This window comes from Danio rerio, chromosome 4 (genome assembly GCF_049306965.1).
Source record: "Danio rerio strain Tuebingen ecotype United States chromosome 4, GRCz12tu, whole genome shotgun sequence".
NCBI classification, from domain to species: Eukaryota; Metazoa; Chordata; class Actinopteri; order Cypriniformes; family Danionidae; genus Danio; species Danio rerio.
This window is the reverse complement of record NC_133179.1, coordinates 68,024,945-68,048,720: the sequence shown is the minus strand read 5'-3', so window position 1 is coordinate 68,048,720 and position 23,776 is coordinate 68,024,945. Positions and strand designations below refer to the sequence as shown.

The window sequence follows — 23,776 nt, the reverse complement described above, 5'->3', positions numbered from 1 at the left end:
ATGACTAAAAAGGTTTTATGTCTTATAAAGCCCCCATTTAAGTAAAGCATTATATTTAGCTAGTAATGACTCACTGTTACAGTGTTAGTATAACAAACCTTTAATTAATAAACACCCACATAGCAAAAGTTTATAATAAGTAGAAAAGATGATGATAAATAATACTGATGCTGCATAATATGGACAGACCTGGACTTCCTTTTTAGCCTGGCTTTTGTACGTCTTCAAAATGTCCTCCAGATCTTTGCAGAAGACATCATAGCCACCAGGTTTAGCATAGAAGCCTTGCTTGTGTTTTTCAGTCATTGTAGCTGAAAGTGACAGCAGGAGATCCTCACATTTCTTCACTGAAGCTTGCTCGTTTTGACACAGATATTCATTAAAGAGCTTATTGATTTTCTCCTAAATACACACAAACAATATTTTAGGCTAGGCAAGGCAAGTTTATTTATATAGCACAATTCATACACAATGGCAATTCAAAGTGCTTTACATAAACAAGAATAAAAGAAACAAATAAAATAAAAATAAAAACAAATAATAAAAATGCGTAAAAACAAAACAAAACATAAAAACAGGTATAGTGTGATATGAAAGAATGAAGAAGAAGAGAAAAACATGATAGTGCAATCTGTCGGACGCAGCACAGTGCTCATTCAGTAAAGGCACAGCTAAACAGATGTGTTTTCAGTCTTGATTTGAATGTGCCTAATGTTGGAGCACATCTGATCATTTCTGGAAGTTATGTTAAACTAATTTCTTAGTTATTTTAGCACAGATCAGTGGCCAAACATCTGACAGTCCTAACGCATATGGCACACCTCAGCAGATTTGAAGTTGTCCTCTAATTGGTTTAAACATACAGTATTTTTAGGAGTTGGATTGTTGGACGAACCAACATTATGGAAGATTTGAATGCTGTACGGCAGTGGAACCAGAGAGAGAACTAGACCTGTAGCTTATGTTTGTTTTGCTTTCAGTTGAGTGAACCACTGCTGCCCATTTAATTTATGTTTATCTATTTAATAAAATCCACTGGTTCATTTCACTGTGGCGACCCCTGAAAAAACGGAATAAGGAAAATGAATGAATGAATAAAAGCATTTGATTTTTGTCGCTTTTCCACCTCCTCCTTCTCAGTGGCCAGGGAGCCATCAGCAGGGCCAGACGGAATCTGCGGACGTTTTTTGATATTTCTGCACAGAAATTTGGTAAAAATCTGCGGATTTCTGCGTAACTATTTTGGGAGTATCCAGCGGAGTATCATAACTAAAACCTTAATATATGAAATAAAAAGAAATAAATTACTGAATAAAAACTGAATAAATTCAGATTTACACATTTACACAAGTAAATAAACAGAATTAATAATGGTTAAATATAAAGCTAGAAATCTGCGGAATTATGCGCGAGCATAACTCGGTAGTGGAGGATTTTACTGTCAGCAATCTTTGGTGCAGTGTTTTCAGATGAACAAGGAGCTACATTTTACAGACGGAATTGTATCATATTCTTTCAAACCACTGCCTCCTACAAAGGCAGGGCAAAAATTAGACAAACACTGATAGCCCTGCCCTTAAAACATTCCTAATCTGAACACACTGATGATAGTATTTTGTTATTCAATTGTTGAGTGTTTTTGCCTTTTGATTTTTATTAGTATTTCACAGTGCTGCAATTCAGAAAAAAAAAATTATTACAAATACTGCCTAGTAAAGCTTTAATTTATAGAGTTTTAAAACTTTCAGCAGGAACTCACTACAAAAGAGACCTCTGACGTTGTAATTGTTGTAGGTAATTTGAAATGACTATGAATTAGGCCTAACCTGAGAAAAAAAAAATCAAGATTCAGATTAAAGGACACACCATGAAACAACACTCATTAATCCATTACTTGTTGTTGTGAGCATAACTTTGGTGATGATAAGGATTTAATAATTCAACTAATCACTGGGTTATTGAAAGTATGCAAGGTTCACTGCATAAATCCTGCAAATACGCCAACCCAGGCTCCTTATTGATGTGTACCGCTGTATACATTTCTGGCCAACATAAAATACGCCCCAGGAGGTATGTTTTTTTGCAGTTTTTGTTTTCGCGAATCCACCAGAGGCCGCTTTTATAAATTTCCACTTTTATAAAACAAGGACCATTCTGTGACCATTCAAAGCCGCCAAAGGTCAGTCTATGCAAGACTAGTTTGTTGGTGAGCCAGGGCATATTGTTTGGTTAAGATCTAGCCTACCTCAAGAACCTTCAGGTGCTTCCCATCAGTGTCCTTGAATGATCGAGCCATGAAGGCTTGCGTAGCCATGCTGGTGAGGCGCTGGTGCTCTGAGGAGACTTCCTCCAGCTCCAGGGGGAAGGAGCACTTAACCTTCTCCATTCATTTCTGGTACACCTGCAGACCCTCCTGCCTTGCGGCCACATTCTCAATCTGGGCCATGGCAATCACTGCGTTCTCCAGACAAGGCACAGCCCCACTGGAGATTGTGTTCACGTACATCTTTGTTAGATTACCCAGAACTTTAAAAGAAGAAAAGAAATCAAGCACAATGATATGGAAAAGGCACTGAACAAGAGATCACTGTAAACAGGCAAACTCTTCAAATTCCCTTTAAAATCACCTCTGCCAGTGACCGTGTGTCCATCTTTCAGTCGCTTCACTTCGCTCTTGTCAAAGACAAACTTACAGAAACGTTTGGTGACCTCCAGGAACTCAGTGGAAAGGTCAGCAGGACTCAAGCTCTCCAGAGTGGACATTTTCTCTGGAGCAGTTGGAAATGGGAAAGTGAAGCATGTCCTGGAGGGAAAGAATTTTTGAATGCACTCCCTGGGAAGGTTGAAGCTTGTTATTTTTGTCGAAGTGCCTAGAACAGATAAACACAAGAGTTTTAACAGTTCTAAAGAATAATGAGGGTCTGTGTATGTTTTGATCATTTATTTTTCAAAATGCACAGCAAATTCATTGGTGTTAAATTTCAAGTGTTGTGGTAATTCAGAGTAAAGTGTTAAAATTCTAGAGTTAGATAAAGGTAAAATAACCCTCTCGGCGTTAGAAGCTGATTTGCCTCCTTGTCACACAGAGTAACATGTATCTACCTTTGTAGAAAACTCTTGTATTAAAGAAACTAATCAGAGTGTCTGAAATCTCACCACACCCTCATTCACCTGGCCCTTAAATTAGTCAATTAGTTTAGTTCACTAGACAGAGTGAATGACCACAAATAAGTGAATTCAGACACCTGCTGTTGAACACCTGCTGCTAACAAGCACAATCACTGAAGGAATAAGAAACTGAAGGAAGAAATAAAACTACAGACACAGCCTCACACCAAACCAGCTGAATTAAAACAGAGGATTAAACAACTCCATTAAATAATAGCATAAGCAGCTTCACTGATTACAGTTTGTCTTCATTTCTGTAAGAATATTTGACAATGAACAGAGGTTTATATTTTTTTATTAAAATATTTCATTTGACCTCACCATCATGGAGATCAGAGGCTGCTTATTTGAGCTCTTGAAGCTTTACTCTTATAGCTTAATGTTTCTCTGACTGTTATAGCAGTGTTTCTAAAACTCATCAGTTATAGCAACAAAGATCAAGAGAAACTCTACTGTTTATGCTTAATTGTTATAGATATAATTTCAGGTGTTTAATAAGTTGATTCATAAAGATATGCATATATAGTTGTATTAAAGCTGCATGGGACAATACTACTGGCAGTCTGCTGCTCTTCATAGAAAATTCAACAAACAATTAGGATGCAATTAATAATTAGAGTGTCATGCACTAAACATTCAAGCTCCAGCTTGTGCTTTATGACACACAGACATCAAGAATCAGGACATGAACCTCAACCGTGGTTGCTAAAAAAAAAAAAGCTGCATAGTTCATGCCGCAATGCATGCTGGGTACCAGCATAGTACAAAGCTCCCAGCATGCATTGCAGCATGAATAAATTATGCAGCTTTATGTTCGTACAATCTCTTTATTTTCCTTTATTTTGTGTTGTTTTTGGGAGGTGATATTTCAGTAGTGTTTTTTTTTTTTTTACTTGATTTTTATTTTTTTGTTTGTCACCATCATTGAGATTCAAAGACTAATTATTGATGTCTGTGTGTTTATAAGTTCTGTCATAGATCAAACATTCTCATTGTAAATATTGGGTTTATTTTATTTTATACTATTGGAGCTTCAGTGGTTTCATTTATGTATATTATTTATCTCTCACACATAACTAATATGATATTGAATTAGAAAACAAGCAGGAAAGGAAGGCTATGTTATCATTAATAATCTCTTCAGACTGACACTTTAATTTTCTTTCGGCCTTCCATGCTATATGTATAACTAGTGTAATTAACACTAACTATAGCAGCCAAACTAAAAGACATTTATAGCAAGAAGTTGAAGAGCCTGACTAAAGTAGACTCTGTCCTCCATCATGGTGACTTCAAATGAACAACAGAAATTTCATTAAGAGCTTTTGTTCACATGACAGAAATAAAGTCACAGGTCAGTAATAGGTGAAGCTCCATGATGAGTTGTTTAATGTGATGAGTTTTTTTTTAAAGATGTTGAAAAATAACATTTTTTTTGTGTTTTTCTTTCCTTCAGTGAATCTGCTTGTTAACAGTAGTTCATCAATAATTCTCAATCCTCCTTTAATTAGACTCTTAATTGTCTCACTAACTTCATCACTGTCTGAGTGTTTAGCCCTCTGTAGTGAGGACACTAGTTAGGATTTTGCTCTGGAATTTAAGGCTTACGTGTGTTCGAATGAAAAATACAGACTATGGGATGTATTTTTAACAGAAATATTCTGGAAACTGAATTTACGAATGTAAAATGTTGAAAACAGCAGATTACTGGCAACCACTGCTGCCAGTATTTTGACATACATTTAACAGATATTTTACACAATAAGAGTTTGCTAATTAACACTCTGGGTGTAAAAATTTTAACACTTTCAAAAGTGTTATTTTAACACTTATAGTGGTTCCCATATAAACACTGAGGGAGTGTTCATTTTAACTCTAAGGTAGTTAAATCTACCAAATCTAAAATTTGCAGTGTGAGATCGATAAAAAATACAGACTGTTGAATGTGCTTTTAACAGAAATATTCTGTAAACTGAATTTATGAATGTTAAAAACAGCAGATTACTGGCAACCACAGCTGCTGGTATTTTTCCGTAAAATCTAAAAATGAAAAAAAAGAAAGAAAAACAGCAAAACAGTTTTTGTGTCACCATTGTGGAGGATAATTGCGTCTCTGTTCAAGTCCAAGATGAACTGAGAGTATTTGATGTTATGCTGTATCTTCTTTTGATTAAAGGTAACTGTGTAGTTACTAATGCAGTCAAAATCTGTTTGCTAATTGCAATCATACATGAAAACATTATTGCATCTAAAGAATTTACATTTTTTTCTACTAAGCTATAATTTTGTAAACTGAACATTGTATTAGTTCATGAAATATGGTTAATTTTTGTAAATTTATACAGTTATATAAAACTTCCATGTTTTTCACAGAAAGATTCTGGCAACCACAGCTGCTGGTATTTTTTCGGAAATTTAACAGATATTTTACACAATAAGAGTTTGCTAATTAACACTCTCTTGGTGTTGACAATCTTAACACTTTTAAAAGTGTTATTTTTAACACTTATAGTGGTTCCCATATAAACTCTGAGGGAGTGTTAATTTTAACTCTAAGGTAGTTAAATCTACTATCTAAAATTTGCTGTGTAGATGTCTGCACTCCTCTGCTCGTCTCAGTGTGCGAATGAGAGCGAATGCTGACCGGCCGCATGCTTCTGACTGCACACACACATAAGCATGTGCTCCTTCACGCTTTTAAGAGCAACACGTGTACAACTGTAAAGGTGGCAGTATATGATGCAATAATCCTTTATCTCGATTAATGCTTTTTTATAATCGTTTGAAATCAAAATCGGATTTTCGATTAATTGTACAGCCCTAAATAATAGTGGAGCATTTTTATGCCTTTTTCTACCTCAACACTTATCCTCTCCCGCGCCCCCCTTGTGGACCCCAGGTTGGGAACCACTGTCTTAAAATGTAAATATGTTGCACTCGCATTAACATAAAATGTCAACGATTAATTAGTACAGCAAGTAAGCTTTACGACAAGACTAAACTTGAACCATTTATGAGTTTGTTTAGCTTTGATAGGGTTAAACATTATATACAGAAGTATTAAAACCATCAATATTGATACAGGAGCAAGGGAGACATTGCAAAACACATGATTACACATAAAGAGAGAGTAAATTTTACATTAAAACATCAGTCTTTAGCAAGGAGCTTAAAGAAGTCCTGTTCAATTCAGTTGTGCTGTGCTGTGGGTACATTCCTTTGGGTCATATATTCCTTAGAATCGGATTACAACTGACCATTGAGTCTTTCTTGGACAAAAGTTGGCTCATTTGTTGAATAAAAAGCAAAATAATTATGTGTCTGGTTGGCCATATTTGTTACAGCTGCAATGCTAATCTTTCTCCTTTTGGTTTCTTGCTTTATTTATTTATAGGGTTCCCACTCCAAGGTTTAAATTTGGCTACTGCGAAGACTAAAGATGAAGGCAACATACAAGAACAATTTGGAGGATGGCGACACACTTTTTATTCCACCTATATATGCCCTTTTATGTGTAAGCAACATTCTACAAGATAAAACAAAACTAAATGACAGGTTATTCATTTTTATTTTATCTGTTTTCTTGGAACATTGTACACAATTTACAACCAGATGTATATATATATATATATATATATATATATATATATATATATATATATATATATATATATATATATATGTATATATATATATATATATGTATATATATATATATATATGTACATATATATATATATATATATATATATATATATGTATATATATATATATATATATATATATATATATATATATATATATATATATATATAAATTTAATCTTGAATTTCAAACTATCAGAACAACTGTTACATTTAGCAACATACTGTTTAAATTCTAACATTTTACATTATATGATATAGATAGAATAACTAATTTGGTTATTGAAATTGGATTTACAAATGTACAAAATTGGCCTAGATAATTTAAGGGGCACATTTTCTATTCAAATGGAAAAGTCAATTTCTGACCCTGGTAAAGAACACTGATCTAGACTACATGGTAAAATAATCTAAAGTTGTGAAGCTGTTTCTCATATAATCATGTGATTAAAATCATACAGGAAAATCGAAACGTATCTACATGACACAGAAAGGGAAACTTTCAAGAATCACTTCAGTGATGTAAGTCCAAATAAGACAATTAAACAGACACTTACAATGGGAAAAAGAGGCTATGTTGTAAAATATTTTGGGGATGTTGTAAACTGATGTAACATAAAGTGTTTTATTACATTGAATGATTTATATTGAATGATTTCTCAGCTTTTAAAAAGCAAATAATTTTTATCTACCTTTAAATTGACTATGTTTGTTTTTTCCCTGTCTTAGAGTACTGCTCGTCACTCACCAAATGTAGAATCCACCCTAACAGAAACAGTCCTTGAGGTAGACCTTTTAGAATAAATTATATTAATCTATTGATATAGGCTTGTTTTGTTTTTGTTTGTTTTTCTCTCACTGAATAATGCTTTCCCATCTTTTAGAATATACTGTTACAACCAGTCTACAAGAGAGTCACTATCCACACAAAAACAGGTAATTTTTTTTTTAAATGTCCTTCAACTGTTAATAAGAAATGTCTACTAATGATCACCACAGACTGTTCTTCTGAATTTTATGAACTAATGTATTACCTTGTTTTAGAATTTGTCACACCTCCCCAAAAGGAAAGAACAGTCACAATCACCAAACTATGATGTGAAATCACTTGCTTTGAGAAGAAAAAATCCTCAATACTTAATTCTTGACTTTTTTAAGTAACATTCTCACTCATATTCACATTTAGTTAATTTTGTACCCTCTTCCAGTTTAATCTATCTCTGAGGACAGGGGAGTCTATATCCAAAGAAGTACAGGTAAACATGACACATTTTTAGATGTTATTATCTTTTAGCATATTTTAATTACTATGTTTGCTATGTCTCTCTCTCTCTCTCTCTCTCTCTCTCTCTCTCTCTCTCTCTCTCTCTCTCTCTCTCTCTCCCTCTCTCCCTCTCTCTCTCTCTCTCTCTCTGTGCGTGTGCGCATGTGCCTAAGCGAGTGTGTGGTGAGCGAGTGTTGGGAAAGTGCAGTGAGTTTGAATGGTTCTCTTTCTAACTTTTCTTTCTTTGTTTGTTGTTTGTATACGTGTGCTGTTGGTTAGTGTTTGTGAGTGTAGTGAGTTTACTCCCGGCGTGTTTTGTTGCCGGGAGGTATGGCGTCGTCAGGAGACGCAGTTTGTGAAAGTTTGACTCGGCGTCATGGAATTAAAATCATGTGTAAGGCCAGTGTGGAGGATTGTATTCTAGCGGTTGGCGAAGTAGTGGGATGTTCATCGGTGGTTTCAGCTTCTAGGATGAACAATGCGGTTGTTTTGTTTTTGAACACGATAGAAAAAACTAATGAGATTGTGCAAAAAGGAGTGGTGATAAATGATGAACTCATACCTGTACTTCCTCTTAGTAGTCCATCCAGGAAAATTATTGTGTCAAACATACCTCCGTTTGTTTCCGATGCATGCATTGCAAAAGAATTATCTTCTTTTGGCAAATTAGTTTCACCGATCAGGAAAATAGCTCTTGGGTGTAAATCACCCATGCTTAAACATGTGATGTCTTTTAGAAGACAAGTTTATATGATTCTGAAAGACAACAATGACGAATTAAACCTATCGTTTAATGTCAAAGTAGATGGGTTCAATTACACCATTTACGCAACATCCGAGAGCATAATGAAGTGCTTCGGGTGCGGAAAAATTGGGCATTTAATTCGATCGTGTACAAGTGGAGGTGAGACAGGTCAGGGAGACGTACAAGGCGAGTCTTCTGCGGCTGCGTCTGTTGCGGTAGATGCCGCTGCACCTGCGGCTGATGCTGCGGTCTCTGAGGAGAGAGGCGGGGGAGGTGCGGTGGCTCCTACTATGGCAGAGGTAGTAGCAGGCTCGTCTGCTGTTCAAACCTCAATTAATTCTAAGGATGACACAAGTAGCCAAAAGGCAACTTTTTCCACAGCTGGAACAGCTAAGGAAAGTACAGGTGAAGGGATAGTGGAAATGGAAATTGAACCAGAGCAAATCTTTAAAGTTCCTAATAAAAGAAAAAAAGTCAGTGAAAACAAAATGATCAAACAAGCAAAAAAAGACAAGAGTAAGGCTGATTATATAATATCAGATAACGATGCTGATTCTTCTGATTCCAGTTCTTCAGTTTATTCCTTTTCATCGCAAAATGAAAGTGAAAGTCAAACACAAAGATATACGGCTGAGGAAATCAAGAAATTTCTGAGGGAAACAAAATTTTTACCAAACATGGAGGCTGAGGATTATTTTGTAATGTAATGTAATGTAATGTAATGTGTATTTATATAGCGCATTTATTGTGTATGGCCATACACCCAAAGCGCTTTACAATCATGAGGGGGGTCTCTCCACACCACCACCAGTGTGCAGCATCCACTTGGATGATGCGACGGCAGCCACAGGACAACGGCGCCAGTGCGCCCACCACACACCAGCTATTGGTGGAGTGGAGAGACATGCAGTGATCGAGCCAATTCGGTGGAAGGGGATGATTGGGAGGCCATGATCGTAAGGGCCGATAGAGGGACTTTGGCCAGGACACCGGGGTTACACCCCTGCTCATTCAAGAGAAGTGCCATGGGATTTTTAATGACCACAGAGAGTCAGGACCTCGGTTTAACGTCTCATCCGAAAGACAGCGCCCACTGACAGTATAGTGTCCCCTTCACTTTTACTGGGGCATTAGGACTCACACAGACCACAGGTTGAGCGCCCCCTGCTGGCCTCACTAACACCACTTCCAACAGCAACCTAGTGTTCCCTAGTGGTCTCCCATCCAGGTACTGACCAGGCTCAGCCCTGCTTAGCTTCAGTGAGTAACCAGTCTTGGGCTGCAGGGTGATATGGCTGTGGCTGATATGGCTTTTGAAGATGTTTCTGCTTTCGTGAAAGATGTAAAGATTCTGACTAGAGAAGGTGCATTCATAGACACAGAGGTTTATCGTCTAAGGAAATTAGTGGGTAAAGTAAAGAAAAAAAACCTCCTTAATGATGAAAAACCAGATTTGGTGTAATTTGTTCTTGGTTAAGGTTGCAGTATTTCTGATTGTTTCTTTTATTTTTAAAACATCATTTACTATGAGGGTGTTTAACATTGGAACTCTCAATTTAAATGGTGCTAGAGACAGTCAGAAAAGAATGTGTTTATTTGAATTCATAAAAATGAAACGCCTAGATGTCACGTTTATTCAAGAATCACATAGTGACAATCTTAATGAAATAAACTGGAAGAAAGATTGGGATGGTCAGATTTTTATGAGCCATTTGGCTTACAACAGTGGAGGAGTAGCTGTTTTGTTTTCTAAGACAGTGTCTCCACTGTCTGTTGAAACAGAAGAAATAGTTAAAGGCCGTTTTTTGAAAGTCAAAGTCAAGTTTGAACATGCAACAATGGTGTTTTTAAATATTTATGCTCCTAATAAAGGAGCTGAAAGAATATTTTTTTAAAAGAAGTTTTGTGATGTTATCAATAATGTAGATTCAGAAGATTTATTGTTTTTAGGTGGAGATTTTAATTGCACAGAAAATGATAAAATGGATAGAAATCTTTTAGAACCACACAATGCTTCGCAGAAAGAAATGAAGAATTTAGTACAAGTTTGTGATTTATGTGATGTGTGGAGAAATGTACATTTAAATGATAGACAATATACTTGGGTACATAGCAAAGATAACCAAATTTCTATGGCAAGACTTGACAGGTTCTATATGTTTAAGTTTCAAATAAATTATGTCAAAGATTGTCGTATAATTCCTGTTGGGTTTTCTGACCACTGTTCGGTTATTTGTAAGATTTTTGTCAATTCGGTGAAAGTAAAAAGTGCATACTGGCACTTTAATACATCACTTTTAAATGATGAAAATTTTAAAGAATTTTTTTCTGTTTTTTGGGAAAATTTTAAAAAACAAAAACAAATGTATTCTTCACTGCAACAATGGTGGGATTGCGGGAAAATACAAATTAAACAGTTATGTAAAGAGTACACTTTTAATGTTACTAAAGAAACAATGCGAGCAATGAAAGAGTTAGAAAAAAGTATAACAGAACTTTTAAATACAACAGCTTCTACAAATAATAGCACTGATTTTGAAGAAAATAAAACTAAAAAAGATTTACTTGCAGATTTATTGAATGTAAAAGCAAAGGGTGCTTTAATTCGTTCTCGGTTTCAAAATATTTCAGAAATGGATGCACCTTCAAAATTTTTCTTCAATTTGGAAAAAAGGATGGAAAAAGCCGATTAATACATTCACTAAAGTCTGAAACAGGAGAAGATATTACAGATTCTAGTAAGATTCGAAATATGCAGTTAATTTTTATTCATCTTTATATAAATGTGAAGTATTACAGAGGGATGTTGAAAACTCAGTTTTTTTTGAAAATCTCTCTAAAGTTGATGATGAATCCAATGCAATGCTTGAGCTGCCTATATCACAAGATGAATTATATACAGTAATGATGAGCATGGAAAATGGCAAATCGCCTGGCATTGATGGAATTCCTGTTGATTTTTATAAAGTTTTATGGCCAGTGATTGGTGAAGATTTGTTTTTAGTTTTAAATGACAGTTTAAATAAAGGATCATTGCCTTTGAGTTGTAGAAGAGCAGTTATTACTCTTTTACCCAAAAAAGGAGATCGTCAAAAAATAGATAACTGGAGACCTGTGTCACTTTTGTGTTCAGATTATAAAATTTTATCAAAGGCTTTAGCTGTAAGACTAAGTAAAGTACTGGACCAAATTATACAGCCTAATCAAAATTACTCTATACCAAATAGATCAATTTTTGATAATATTTTTTTAATTAGGGATGCGTTAGAAGTTGCTAAATTATTTGTTATTAATTGTGGATTGATCTCATTAGATCAAGAGAAAGCTTTTGATCGTGTTGAACATGAGTATTTGAAAAAAGTTTTAAAGGTTTTTGGTTTTAGTACTCATTTTATAAAAATGATTGAGGTAATGTATAGTAACATTCAAAGTGTACTCAAAATCAATGGTGGTTTAAGCGCTCCTTTTGATGTACAGAGAGGTGTTAGACAGGGTTGTGCTATGTCAGGAATGTTATATTCCATTGCCATTGAACCTCTTCTACACAGAATAAGAGCGGAATTAAAAGGTTTTTCTATACCACACTGTAATGCTCAAGTGCAACTTTCAGCATATGCAGATGATGTTATTGTTTTTATAACTAACACTGATGATGTAAGAAGACTGGAATGTATTATTAACAATTTTAAAAAGATTTCTTCTGCCAAAGTTAATTGGGAAAAAAGTGAAGCACTTCTCATAGGTGACTGGAAAAGAGACCCTCCCTTATTACCTGGAGGATTAAAATGGAAGAGGGGTTTTTTAAAATACCTTGAAGTTCACCTAGGTGAAAGTGACTTTGTTCAACAAAACTGGAACGGATTGCTTGAAAAAATTCAAAGTTGTTTACAGAAGTGGAAATGGTTGCTCCCACAACTTTCTTACAGAGGACGAACACTCATTATTAACAATTTGGTGAGTTCCTCTATGTGGCATAAACTTGCTTGTGTTGATCTACCTGCTGGACTCTTACCAAAAATTCAAGGAGAACTGGTCAACTTCTTTTGGGACAATTTGCACTGGACACCTCAAAGTGTTCTGTTTCTGCCAAGAGATGAAGGTGGCCAAGGGTTGGTGAATCTTGTGAGCAGGGGAGCCACATATAGACTACAATTCGTTCAGAAGTTGTTGTATGGGCCTGAAAATCTCGTGTGGAGGCCTTTAGCTCAATGCATCCTACGTGGAATAAATGGCTTGAATCTTCATGCGTCACTTTTTTTGACAGATAATGTGCATCTAGATCTGACTGGAATACCTTCTTTCTACAAAAGTATTTTTAAAGTATGGGGACTTTTTAAACATTCGCAGGCAGATTCAACAACATCTCTTTTCTGGCTGCTTGAAGAACCAGTACTTCTTGGCAGTCGCCTTGATGTAACAAAAGATGATACTCCAGGACTAAAAGAATTGCTTATTTCCAACAAATGACCAAACTAAGAGACATTGTTGACAAGGCGGGTTTTGGACTAAGAGATGCAGAAAATGTTGCTTTATATATGGGAATTAGATCGGTGAGGTTTGTTACAAAATTTTTGAATGTTTTGAAAAGTTTTTTAAATGAAAAAGAAAAAATTTTAATTGAAGGTTACAGTCAAGGTATTATTTTCCCTAATGATCAAGATTGTTTCCCAGACATTAGACTTACACCTAAGATTGAAAATTCTGGGATTAATAGTCCATTGTTATGTTTTAAGGAAAATGGGAATGTTGATTTTAGTACAGTTAAAGGGAAAGTGCTTTATAAAAATATTGTGAAACTAAATAATAAGTATACTTTAAAAGAGAGATCTGACACTGTGTGGAGGGTTAAACTGTGTTTAGCAGAAGAAGAAAAACCAGAATGGAGAATATTGTATAAACCACCATTGAATAAAAGATCGGGGGATTTGCAGTGGAGAATTTTACACGGTGCTATAGCTGTTAATGCATTTGTGACTAAAATAAATTCTAGTGTGAGTGATCAATGTCCGTTTTGTTTAGAAAGGGAAACAATTTTTCACTGTTTTATGTATTGTAAAAGACTTGCTCCTCTGTTTGATCTTTTAAATGTTTTAGTTTCTTTACTTGGCTTTTTATTTACGAAACAATGTTTTATATTAGGTTTTAAATATAAAAGACAAAACAAATATAAATGTCAATTATTGAATTTTATCTTTGGTCAAGCAAAATCAGCTATTTATATTACAAGAAAAAATGAAATAGAAAAGAGGAATGGTAAAAACATTGTAGTAGTTTTTAAAAACCTAGTAAAATCAAGAATTATTGTTGATTTTAATTACTATAAAATGATGAAAGCAATTAATGTGTTTAAAATTGAATGGTGTTGCGATGATGGCTTGTGTTCTGTCATTAATGAAGAGCTGTATTTTATAAATGAATTGATTTGAGCTGTAAATCAATTGTTAAATAATTGTTTGTTAATAAAAGGATTTGTAAAATCAAATCAAAATCTCTCTCTCTCTCTCTCACACACACACACTGCTACTGACTGCTCCTGCAGAGGATCCTGGGTAAATCTCTCGTCAGTCTTCAGCTCAGTTTCACTGATGATCCAGAACTAACAGTAAACCCAAACCCAGCACAGAGCGGCTCAGTGAATGTGGTCTGGAATGAGTGGATGAGGCTAATTGTGTCTCTATAGATGTTGTAGAAGATCAGAGTTCCTGCACTGTGATCCACAAACACTCCTATTCTACTGCTGAGCGGCTTCACTGGGAGATCAGTGTGTGTGTTATTGTGCCAGAATGAGAAACTGGAGGAAGAGCAGCTCAAACTCCAGGACTGAGCATTACCTCCAAACTCACACTCAGCACCTGCTCCCTTCCTCCTGATGCTCTTATATGACACTGATATATCCACACCATCTCCACTCCAGTCAATCTCCCAGTAACAGCGTCCACACACTCTCTCTCTGCACAACACCTGAGGATAAACATCAAATCTGTCTGGATGATCAGGATACGGCTGATTCTCTCCTACACTCTTCACCTCTCTGTTCTCCTCAGACAGAATGAGTTGAGTGTGTGCTGTGTTTGGATCCAGAGTGAGGAAACAGACATCTGAACACAAGAACACACACATTTATAACCACAGCTGTGTGTGTGTGTGTGTGTGTGTGTGTGTGTGTGTGTGTGTGTGTGTGTGTGAGAAAGAGAGAGAGAGAGAAAGAAAGAAAGAAAGAAAGAAAGAAAGAAAAAGAAAGGGTGTGTGTGAGAGAGAGAGAGTGAGAGAGAGAGAATTTTGAATTTTCAACATGCCTTTAATAAACATTTTAAAGACGTTATACAATCAAACACATAAAAATTAAAAACAGCCTAATAAACCATAAACTCTAAATTTTCATCACAAATTTGACATAAAACTCCTTTGTAACACCAAATTTTTTCAAAACACATAAGATCACCCATTGTTTTGTAATACTGGAAATCCATTAAAATTCTGGATTTCACCAAGTAAAAAAAAAATGTTTTTAAACAGCCACTTGAGTTTTGCTCAACTTGTATTTTTCTAGTGTCATAAATTGCCCTTTTTGCTTGACCCAAAAGAAAATTTAATAACTGACAAAAAAAAACGTTGTTTACGTGTATACTTATAACCACAAATAAACGTTTCCATAGAAAATGTCTCGCCAAAACAAACAAGTTATATAAGACCTGAAAAAAGGAACTAAGCCTGTTACATAACACAAAAGCATGATATAGGGTTTCACGTTGAAAACAAAAAAAACATTCATGACTATTACCTGGATTTATAATTGAAACAAACGCATTCACAGCTATGGCACCATGCAAGATTCTCCATTGCATATCCCCCACTTTTTTTGGTAAGGGGGGTTTATACAGAGCTCTCCACTCTGGTTTAGCATTCTCTTTTAAAGGGAGAACAGAACGCCATGGAGTATCAACCTTATCATTCAGTGACTTCCTATTTAGCAATTTCACACAACTATTATAAACATTTTTTCCAAACTCAGAATTGGTTCCCATTAAAAACAACACATTATTTTGCAAAAAAACACCTTCACACTCCTTAAAATCAGTTGATAAATATAAATCAGGAAAAGGATCATTGCAATTTGGGATGATTAAACCATCAGCATAATTTTCCAACATGTTAGCTTCTTCAGGGGTAAAAAAGGATTTCCACTTTTCAAGTAACTTTGCTACTATTCGTTTGGACCTTATACCCAAACGATTCGCAACAGCTTCAACATTCCTAAAAGCAGGGCCAGCCAGTTTAAAAAAGTGTCCAACAGTTACAACTCCCGCATTCAGAAGAATCTCGTTAACAGAAGGAAGAATCCCCTCATTCGATAAGTCCATTCGAGATCCAAAAATCAAAGGTTCTTGGAGCAACCAAAATAAAGATGATGCAGTGCCATGCCTCTGTACTTTAAATAGAGACCAAACTTTAAACATGTTCCGATAAAAAATGGGCAATTTAGACCAGTCCATCTTTTGTGGGTCAGTCCAAAATAAAGATTTCTCAAGGTCCAAATTTCTAAACCCTCGCAAAATAGCGCATGCAGCAATTTTCCAACTAGAGTCCACCGGACCAGTCAGAAGTCTTTGAATGAACTGAATCCTGAAAGCTGCAACTCTGCTCTGGATATGCATTAAATGATGTCCTCCTTCTTCTTTCGGTAAGTTCAAAATAGCTTTTTGTACCCAATGCATCTTGTCCCAAAAAAAGTCTATCAAAAGTGACTGCAATTTTATTAATAAGTCACTTGGAGGGTCCACACAAATTAATCGATGCCACAGAGCAGAAGCGATTAAATTGTTTATGATCAACACTCGTCCTTTATAGGAAATTTTAGAAAGTAAAAATTTCCATCTTTCAAGTCGACCTCTGACTTTTTCAATAATGTCTTCAAAATTTTTCTGCATGATCAGTTCGTCTCCCAAAAACACTCCCAAATACTTAAAACCTTGCTTAGTCCAAGTTAGTCCTTCTGGGAGTTTTGGCTCTGCGTTGTGCCAATTTCCAACTAATAAGGCTTCGCTTTTTGACCAATTGATTTTTGTGGCAGATATCTTTTTGAAATCATTCATTAATTCCAGTAACAAGGTAACATCAATCTGCCCATTAATTAACACAACAATATCATCAGCATATGCAGACACTTTAAAACAATTTGTACAACTTGGTAGAGATAACCCACTTAATTTTGCTCTTATTTTAATTAGCAGAGGCTCTATAGCTAAAGTATACAACATACCCGATAAGGCACATCCTTGTCTAATGCCCCTAAAAACTTTAAAAGGGGCACATAAATTCCCGTTAAATTTCAAGACACTTTCCACATCGTTATATAAAGCTTTTAACATAGATACAAACTCATTGTTAAAACCAAAGGCTGTTAAAGTGTTCCACAAATATTTGTGCTCAACTCGATCGAAAGCTTTTTCTTGATCAAGAGAAAGAAGGCCAAAATTCAAATTAAAAATTTTTCCAATATCTAAAATGTCTCTGATAAAAGAGATATTATCAAATATTCGCCTTCCTGGAACACAATATGACTGGTCCGGATGAATGATATGGCTAAGGACATCACTTAGCCTGTTAGCTAAAACTTTAGAGAGTAATTTATAGTCAGTACATAACAGGCTAACAGGCCTCCAATTTTTAGTATCATTAAGATCACCTTTCTTGGGTAGTAAAGTAAGCACTGCCCTTCTACAACTTAAAGGTAATTGTCCATATGCCAAACTTTCATTTATAACTTGCAATAAGTCCAAACCGACTTCTTTCCAGAAAGTCTTATAAAATTCGGCTGGTAAGCCGTCAATACCAGGGACTTTATTACATTCCATACTCTGAAGTGCTTTTTGTAATTCTTCTAGTGTAACAGCCTTCTTTAACTCAACATTAAAATCTTGAGGAACTTGGGGCAAATTGTTAAAAAAAATCACTTGTATCTGATTCATCAGAAAAGATCTCACTTTTATAAAGGTCTTGATAAAAATTAACTGCCCTTTTTCTTATTTCAGAAGTTTCTGACAGCAAAATTCCGGTCTCAGAGAGCAGGTTATATATAAATCTTTTTTGCCCATTCTTTCTTTCTAGATTAAAGAAAAATTTGGATGGTGCATCTATCGACTCAATATTCTGAAATCTTGACCTGACAAGAGCTCCTTAAGCAGTCAAGTCAAGTAAATTGTTTAGAGAATTCTTTTTTTTCTTTAAAATTCCTTATAAAACCTAAGTCTCCTGAAGCATCTGCTTTTTCTTGCATGGCTTTTATTTCATTCTCTAATACTTCAATTGTACTTTTCCTGTCCTTTGTAACATTAATGGTGTATTGCTGGCACAACTGTTTGACTTGTGTTTTTGCAAAATCCCACCACTGTTGTATGGAGCAAAAAACTCCAAAACTCCTTGAAAATATCTTGAAATGTACAGTCACTTAGTAAATTAGTATTTAAATGCCAGTAAGCACTTTTTGGCCTAAAATGGCCCGTAGTAACAGAACATTTTACTAAGCTATGATCGGAGAAGCCAACAGGAGAAATAACACATTCTTTAAATAAATTAAGTTGGTGCCTATATCCATAAAATCTGTCTAACCTGGCTAAAGATAATAAATTATCATAAGTGTGTACCCAAGTATACTGTCTTTGATAAGAATTAAAATTCTTCCATATATCAGTAATATCATTAAAATGTATCAACTGTATAAGCCTTCTTTGTGATGGCATATGGGGTTCTACATGATTTCTATCTAAAGAACTCTCAGTGCAATTAAAATCCCCTCCTAAAATTAAAACATCTTCAGTATTGCAATTTGCCAAAACATTACTTAAAGTTTCTAAAAAACACATTCTTTCTATGGCTCTGGTGGGAACATATACAGAAATAAAAACAAAAACAGAATTCTCAAATTGAGCTCTTATTTTTAATAATCTACCATTTATAATTTCTTCCACTTGATAAGAGCACGGAATAAAATTCTTAGAAAATAAAACAGCAACACCACCACTTACAGAGCTTAAATGACTTAGTATAGGTAGTCCATTATATTCTCTGGCCCAATCACAAGCATTCAGGGCATCACTGTGGGTTTCTTGAACAAATAAGACATAAATTTTTTTCTCCTTAATCATTTCAAAAAGATAAAAATGCTTTTTTCCCTCCCTAGCTCCATTTATATTTAAGGAAGCGATGTTTAATTCCCCCATAGCTAAGAAAAGCCAAAAGCAAAGCAAGTTCCACAAACAAAATACTGCATAAAGGTGCCGACTAGTTCTCATTACTAGCACTGGACTCCATCTCTTCATTTATCTTGCCAATAAATTTCCTTAGACGAAACACTTCCTGCTTATTGAAGCATCCTTCGTTTCTATAAATCCTCACTTTGTCAATGAATTGTCTCACGTCAGGAAAATACTGTTCAATACGAATATTTCTCGCATTCTTGGTGTCTTTAAGAAAAGTTTTAATTTCGTGTGCAGTATAGTTCTTGCTAGAATAGCCACTCAACGGTAAACTGAAACTGACGCTACATTCTGAGAAATCACTTTCGCTTTCCGTGTCTGTTTGACCCGGTTCATCACCAGCACCTCTCTTAGCTCGCTCATTTAAAGGACACTGTTCCCACCTACGTTTCTGAGGTGTTTTAAATAAATTGTCATCCAACTCTGCTATCGCACCTTCCCGCTGAGCAAACAATTCACTCACCACAGATTCCGCAGCGGTTGAAACGTTCTCAACTTCATTCATTTCATCACCCGTGACAATCATATCCTCTTCGTCCACAGCTCTATCCACTGATTCCCCTTCTTCAATATTCCCAGGCTCAGTCAAAACAGCAGCTATCTGACCTGAGCTTGGTCCAGGTGCTTCCTCTTCTACGACCTGCGCCGCAGCGGTCTGATTTTCCTGACGCGCGTCACTCTCATCAGTCGCAACCGGTAAAGGTTTATTGATTTATTTATTGATTTATTGTCCACCTTATTGGGACATCCGCGAATTAAATGCCCGTAACCGCCACAGTTAAAACACTTAACGTTATTTGTTGTGGCGAAAATAACATAATTAAAGTCCTCATGTCGGAAATTTAGGGACAAGTCAAGTTCATCAAGATGTTCTTGCAAAACCATGTACACGTACCGTCTAAATGACACAACATGTTTTAGAAGCGGCGATTTAGTTCAGATCGGGATCATTTTAATAGGTGAAACTATTTTCCCATAACGCTTAAGTAAGTTTGTCAACACTTTGTTAGGGATAAAAGGTGGCACATTCGACAACGTTACTTTTTTTGAGGGTGTAGACAAAGGAAGCACCGGTGTAAAAATACCGTTAATCACTATTCCATTTTGAACTAACAAATTAGCTAGATCAACAGTTTTCACAAAAACAACAACAGCGCCATTCATTCGGGAAGCTGATAAAATATTATCATGCCCGACTTCTTCCCCCACTGCTAAACCACATTCTTCAATACTAGCAGTTGAGTCTATTTTCACTCCGTGACGTCTTGTCAATTCATTAAAACTTCCACTGCCTGGGGTAGCCATACTCTCAACAGGTGAGAGCAGGGATTCCCCGGCTCAAATCAACACTCACTTCTCTAATCCAAAAGCATAAAATAATATTTACTAACAATGCAAAGAAACAAAACAAACTATAATTAACGCTAACAAAAAAAGGAAAGCAGCAGTTAAAGATAGAGAAGTATAGACCACTCGTACCTCATACGGCAGCCACACGCTCTCGCCCACACACTCAGTCCACTCAACCAGCGCATGCGCACAGAGAGAGAGAGAGTGCGCTAGTGTGAGAGACTGTTTGTGTGTGAGAGAGTGTGTGTGTGTGTGTGTGTGTGTGTGTGTGCGTGCGTGCGTGTGTGTGTGTGGTCCTACATTTGCGCGGTCCTGCTGTAATCCTCGTGTGTCCTCCATGATCCAGACTGTAAACACACACAGATGGAGAGAATGAGCTGTTTAGTTTCCCCCTCAGCTAATAGGCTAAAGCTAGCACTGAGCTGCTCAGCTACACGCTCCAAACTCTTGAGCTAAAACACAAAACACTTGTTGGTTGAGCCGGGATGCACAATGAATGTAACACAGTGCGTTCTTTTCCTCTGCTGTTGGTGAAGCGAGCGCAGATACTGCTCATGTTGATGGAGACACCCTGCTGCAACATTCATTTATTACAGTGATCACACTTAGCTTTGCCATCGTTCTTCAGCACATGCAGCCTTTGAGCACATGTTGCAGTCCATCTCTAAACTATGTTCAGATTATTAAAGCTGCTCGCCAGCGCCCAAGTTCCTGACAGATTAGCAAGTGAAAAATACACAAGTGTGCACAGAGAAGAGGAATCCAGATGTTGATTTTAGAACAAGAGTCTGAACATTAATCCAAGTTCCAGAATCTGAATCCATCTTCAATCCCCAACCCTATTCCTGACCTGATATTGTAGGACTCTTCAGCAGAAATGGAGGAAGAAGTTTCTCTGCTCAGCTCAAATGCTGAAACTGTACAGTGTGTCCCGCTTAATGTCACTGTAACTGAGCCAATACACTCCAACATTTACAGAGGAGATTCATTTCACACTCAATGATTTGCTCTTCATAGACATGACTGGAATACTCTACAAGCTGTATCTTCTGTCTGTCCTCACCCCATAACCCTCACAGAAAACTGAAGCTGATCACAAAAGAGCTTTCTAGTGTCTTTTTAAAGCCATTCAGTGTAAAAGCACAAGGCCAGTGCTGCTCCACATACTTGAGTTTGTCCAGTGTGTAGTTTGGATCCTCCAGTTGTTCAGAGAGCAGCTTGACTCCTGAATCTCCTGGATGATTGTAGCTCAGATCCAGCTCTCTCAGGTGTGAGGGGTTTGAAGTCAGAGCTGAAGACAGAAAACCACAGCCTTCCTCTGTCACCATACAGCCAGACAATCTACAAACACAGCAATAGTCCACATCACACAGTTGGACAATCACACATCTCTTTGTGTTGTGAAGATGCTGACTGCTGTTTCTGCTCATGTCAACAGCAGTGATGAACACACACATCCTGATTAGCTCTCCTTATTGATCGAGCCCTTACATCAGCAAACACACTCAACAAGGACTCGACATCATCTGTAGAAGTGTACAGAGCAAAGACATTGTTCATAATACACCACATCAAGCTGTAAAGTCTGCTGTGAGGAGGAAGAAGACACACTTGATCATCTTAAAGTCATATATTAAGTGCTGCTATTCAATGATCCTCCACTTAGTTGGATTGTTTTTGTCATGTGAGGGACATTCTACAATACTGATTCAGGATTATTTGTAATGATCAATAATGATGAGTAAAGTAACACTGTAGGATCATATAAGGGTATTAAAGGTTCCCATTCTTAAACGCATTACTTATTGAAGAATCCACTGAATAAATGCAGGATAATAAACCAACAGATCATTTTCAGCAGATCACAAACATCTGTGGACATTTATAAAGTTAAAGTGAAGTTACATCTGAAATTTCACTTTCACATTTACACTTCAGCAGAGAATGAAGAGAATAGCAAACCTGTAAACCCAGCTGAGCAGTTTTCATCTAGTGTCAGAGATCATACACACCTTTTACAGTGTTGATGTGTGTAAAATCATCAATGACAATGAGTGATCGTCCTCTTTACACTCTTTTGAGCTGTTAATTCTGGAATAGTTTGTGCACATCAATAATGCATCATCTTAATTTGATTTTTGTTTTATATTTTTAAACATTATAAGTGTGATTTGTAGATGATCAACACCTTGATGCAGGATTGAATGTATGACTGCAAGACATTTACTCAAATGTTACAGAGGTCTGAAATGTGTAATCAGGTGTAGAGCTGGGTGATGTCAGACAATATTTATTAATAATCGCCTTTAAAAACATCTTAATATCTGATTATCTTGTCTCTCCTCTCACATCTGTCATGGGACATGCCCACACACACACACACACACACACACACACACACACACACACACACACACACACACACACAGAGACACACAGAGACACAAGATCTCTGAAGAGGAATAACTGGAGAAGAAAGAAGCGCTGGTGAACTCCTCTGAATGACCAAAACACCTAGGCGGGACAGAGCAACAGACCGATGCTGAGCTGCTTATCTTGGAGGATGCCCAGCACAAACTCAATGCAGCTTCACATTCTCGTCCAGTCCTACACTGTAAAAAATTGCTGTTAAAAAACGGTCAGATTCTACGGTAAAATAATGTTTTTTCACTAAAACAGTAATATTCTGTTAAAAACAGTGCTTTCTGGGTAACATTTTTGTTTTTCCATTGAGATCCAACAGAAATTAAGGTGTTTTTTGTGTCACCGTAATGGAGTGAGGGGCTGGTTTAGTTGGGCTCTTCACCCTTGAACTTATTAATTCAGACTCTCCAATTACTATAATAAAGAGTTAACAAAATGCTTGTATTATAGCAATCAAGTTGGAAAGTCAATAAATAGAGAAATCTGTTTGTCTGAAATTAGTTCTGATAAGTGTTTTGTTATAAATCTGGAAGAAGGGCCTCATGCAATAGATTTTATGCATAATTGCAGGTATTAATTTAATTAATGAGAAGTGGAAACAGAAAAGATACCTCCGTAATTACTTAACAGTTAATAAATAACATAAAAACCCAGTTCAGTTATGACAAATACACACTCAGACCTCATGAATCTGACCTTGTATCTCAACAATGGTAACATCTCAAATGTTTCATGCTGCAATGCATGCTGGGAGTGGCACGGTACAAATATCCCAGCATGCATTGCGGTATAAATAAATGTTGTATAATGGTCTAACAATTTTCTTTATTTGTGTTTGATTCTGCTGTTGTTTATGTTTAGACTTTCAGTTGCCTGTTTGTGAGTTAAACTGTTAATTTTGTTAGTTGTCACCATTATTGATGTC

At 36.1% G+C, this 23,776-nt stretch overlaps 1 protein-coding gene and 1 pseudogene across 1 annotated transcript in view; both read right to left on the bottom strand.

The window, feature by feature from the left end:
* The window catches only part of LOC137491262 (tripartite motif-containing protein 16-like), a 496,597-nt gene that overhangs the window by 84,132 nt on the left and 388,689 nt on the right, over positions 1 to 23,776 (bottom strand). The window lies entirely within an intron of this gene.
* LOC101883712 (guanylate-binding protein 4-like) lies at positions 224 to 21,905 on the bottom strand (annotated as a pseudogene).